We start from the raw sequence: 4,138 nt of genomic DNA, 5'->3' as shown, positions 1-4,138 counted from the left end.
TCACAGTATAAGAACTCTCTAAGCAGGACTCTCTAAGCAGGACTCTCTAAGCAGGACTCTCTAAGCAGGACTCTCTAAGCAGGACTCTCTAAGCAGGACTCTCTAAGCAGGGTTTGAGACATAAAAACCAAACCTTCTAGAAATCATTGGGGCTGATTTACTAAAGACAAGTGTTTTTAGCTAATCTGCTTCTAATCCATTAAAGTGTCACTGTCATTCAGTACAGGCGATTTTAAGAAACTTTGTAATTGGGTTTATTAGCCAAAAACCGCATTTTTATCATGAAAAAGCAGTTTGAAGCTCTCCCCCCTGTCTTCATGATTCTCTATGGAGAGGGGAGGGGTGGAGGGAGATGAGGCACCAAAACAGGACAACAAAGAGTTAATTTACAGCTACATCACTGGGCTATCTCCTCTAAAGTCAGCACTGACCTCTCTGACCTCTGAATACTGGATTTCACACAAGTCCTGCTGTGTAATACTTTGTTCTGTGCTCTCTGCTGGCGACTAATCTCCCCAAATCGCCTGGATTATTGATTTCTGCTTTATTGTTTACTAGTAACATGTTTACATTTAACCCCTTCAGGACTGGGCTAATATGGGCTTTCAGGACCAGAGCCCATTTTTTATGCGGTCATTGCTATGTGATACTATAACTTTCTGATTCTGAGACAGTATATATTTTTTTTTTTCATGAAATTTTGTACTTTAGGTTAGTGGTAAATTTTGGCCAAAAAAAATGTGTGAAAAATAAAAAAATTTTCATGAAAAAAACTACAAAAATAGCATTTTTCCTCTTATTTTTCATGCATTTATTATTGTATTGGGGGCTATGGGGATTATGTGTACATTTTACTGTATTTATTAATATTTTTGTGTGTTTTTTTTTACTTTATTTTATTGTCCCACCATGAGGACGTCACTGTGCTATAGACTAGTTACAGCCATATTACATTGCAGTGCTGATCTTCTTGGTGTAAAAAAAATCACTACAAAGATCTCTGTACTGTCCATTCATATATTTATACATTGTAATCAGATCGCCCCTTTTTTTCTAAGCTAAATGCTGGTGCGGCGTTATAAGATTATTTTCATTCAGATACTCCAGTATAGCATCTCTTACAAACCCCTCAAGTACTTTACCCACTATAGATGTTAGACTTACAGGCCTATAGTTTCAAGGACTGTACTACTACTGTACTGTATATGCACGCCATCAATCGTATACAGTACAGGATGGGAGATGGTGGTGCACTGACTGTACTACTACTGTACTGTATATGCACTCCAGCAATCTATTATAAGTTACTGTACAGTATAGCAATCAGCATGTGGAGTATAATGTATAGTAATTGCATATAGCTGAAAACAGCAGGATACAAAATGGAGGTGCAGATTCCTATAAAACAGTAGCGTAGTACAACAGGCTAGAATAGAGAAGCAGGGCGGCTGTCAGAGGTCTGTGTGGTCACATGACTGCAACGGGGAGGAGGTGTGTGTTCAGCATGGACCAATCAGGAAGTGAAAATCACAGAGCTGTGCAGGAGGACAGTGACAGAAATTTTACATACAGCAGTTTGAATGGCTGAGTGTAAGTGCAAGCACATTATTGCAGCAGTGTGTATAGCTGAGTGTGAGTGCAGGCGCATTATAGCAGCAGTGTGTATAGCCAAGTGTAAGTGCAGGCAGATTATAGCAGCAGTGTGTATAGCTGAGTGTGAGTGCAGGCACATTATAGCAGCAGTGAGTATAGGGAAGCTCTTAAACCTTGCAGCAGTGTGTATAGGGAAGCTCTTGTATCAGGAAGCTCTTAAACCAAAGCAATGCTCTTAAACCAAGTCACAATTTTGAAAAACTGTGAGCTCTTCTTGCAAAACGCTCGCAATCCAAGTCCACTGTACTTAATTCCTCCTCACCACCTATAAGATACCCCTTAGCAGTTTCCAGACCCCTCTGAATAACGCTGCACCTCTGTGGGATCAGGATATATGGTAGTTATATACATCTCCTTGTGTTTTTGGTGCATTTTCTCTTTTTGCTGTTAATTTCCCATAATTGGGGCAGAAATGGTGCAAATCCCAGTAAACATGATGACATTATTGCCACAATGTTATAGTGTGATAGATGCAAATAAATTTCAACATGTGAACACAGCCTAAGGACTTCAAATCTGCATAAAACACCTCAGTTATGATTATAGGGCCTCAAAGCAATATTCCTCTAAAAATGCACTTTGAATAGAAACTGCACATGGTGTGAACTGACACCAACCCACTTAGGAGTCTCGGCCAGGGGCGTCACTAGAAATGGCTGGGCGCATAGCACATGTTTGAATGCCATGAAGAGACAATATTCATCCAATCTGTGGTGGGGACCCTTGTAATTAATAATGAATGTAGAAATAATACCAGCTGCTGCAGAACATCTTTGGAAGTGGACTTTATGTGGAATTATACAGCAGAAGTATAGCAAGAGGGGACAGGAATCTTCCAGAGGGAAGCCATCTTCCATTACAGAGATCATGTGGTAGATGATCATAACATTGACACCACTGACACAGACACCACTTACACACACACACACACACACACTCCACTGAAAAAGACACCACTGAAACACACCCCATTGACAGACACACCAGTGACACACACACTCTCCACTGACACAGACACTACTGACACACACTTCACTGACAGGGATACACACACAGTGGCTGACACACAGATACATACATATACTCACTGACACGCAGCAGTTACAGCTCAGTCTTGCTCTCTTCCCCTCTCTGATATCTCCACACAGTAAATTTGAGGACCTGCGGGTCATGTGACTCAGGTCCTGCATAATTCTCTCCCTGTGTACAGCCCCTGCTGTGCCCACCCAACAGTAAGGGTACTATTACACAATGGGGGCCCGATAATAACTGTAAACGAGCGCCGATCTAGCAGATAGCTTACTGGGCCTATTGCAGCCCTTGCTTAACCCTTAGAGGACAGAGCCAATTTCAATATTTGCGTTTTGTTTTTTTCCTCCTTGTGCTTAAAAGGCCATAGCACTTGCATTTTTTCACCTAGAAACCCACATGAGCCCTTATTTTTTTGCAACACTAATTGTACTTTGCAATGACAGGTTGAATTTTTTCATAAAGTACACTGCGAAACCAGAAAAAAATTTAATGTGTGGTGAAATTGAAAAAGAAAAAACTCATTTCTTTTATTTGTTTTTTTTTTTTTCGTTTTTACGCCACTCGCCCTGGGGTAAAACTGACTTGTTATGCATGTTCCTCAAGTCGTTACAATTACAACGATATGTAACATGTATAACTTTCATTGTATCTGATGGCCTGTAAAAAATTCAAACCATAGTTAACAAATATATGTTCCTTAAAATCGCTCCATTCCCAGGCTTATAGCGCTTTAATCCTTTGGTCTATGGGGCTGTGTCAGGTGTCATTTTTTGCGGCATGATGTGTTCTTTCAATCGGTACTTTGATTGCGCATATACGACTTTTTGATCGCTTTTTATTACAATTTTTCTGGATTTCATGCGACCAAAAATGCGCAATTTTGCACTTTGGGATTTTTTTTCCGCTTAAGCCATTTGTGATTAATTAATAGTTTGGGTGATTACGCACGCGGCGATACCAAACATGTTTATTTATTATTATTTATAATATGGGAAAGGGGGGTGATTCAAACTTTTATTAGGGGAGGGGGCTTTTTACTAATACCAACACTTTATTTATTTTACACTTATACTAGAAGCCCCCCTGGGGTTAGGGTTATTCCCCCCTGGGGTTAGGGTTATTCCCCTTGGGGTTAGGGTTATTCCCCCCTGGGGTTAGGGTTATTCCCCCCTGGGGTTAGGGTTATTCCCCCCTGGGGTTAGGGTTATTCCCCCCTGGGGTTAGGGTTATTCCCCCTGGTGGACTTCTAGTATGAGTACACTGATCTCTCATTGAGATCTATGCTGTACAGTTGTACAGCATAGATTAATGAGATAGGCACTGGATTGCTTCCGGCTGCTGCAGCCGGAAGCAATCAAGTGCCGAGCCGGGATCAGCGCCATTACGGTAAAGGATGTGTGGATCCATCCTCCGGGACAACGTCCCCCACTAGACACCAGGTATGGCTGCATAC

The 4,138-nt window shown here is 41.3% G+C and overlaps 1 protein-coding gene across 2 annotated transcripts in view; it reads right to left on the bottom strand.

The window, feature by feature from the left end:
- Nucleotides 1-2,773, bottom strand: part of SAMD12 (sterile alpha motif domain containing 12) — a 402,216-nt gene extending 399,443 nt beyond the window's left edge. For both annotated transcript variants that reach the window (XM_069957168.1, XM_069957167.1), the window contains exon 1: nucleotides 2,742-2,773. The gene's annotated coding sequence lies outside the window, so the exon portion shown is untranslated. The remainder of the gene's footprint in view (nucleotides 1-2,741) is intronic.
- Nucleotides 2,774-4,138: the final 1,365 nt, after the last annotated feature.

The sequence above is a fragment of the Dendropsophus ebraccatus genome, chromosome 2 (genome assembly GCF_027789765.1).
Source record: "Dendropsophus ebraccatus isolate aDenEbr1 chromosome 2, aDenEbr1.pat, whole genome shotgun sequence".
NCBI lineage: Eukaryota > Metazoa > Chordata > Amphibia > Anura > Hylidae > Dendropsophus > Dendropsophus ebraccatus.
This window is presented reverse-complemented; position numbering and strand designations above follow the sequence as displayed.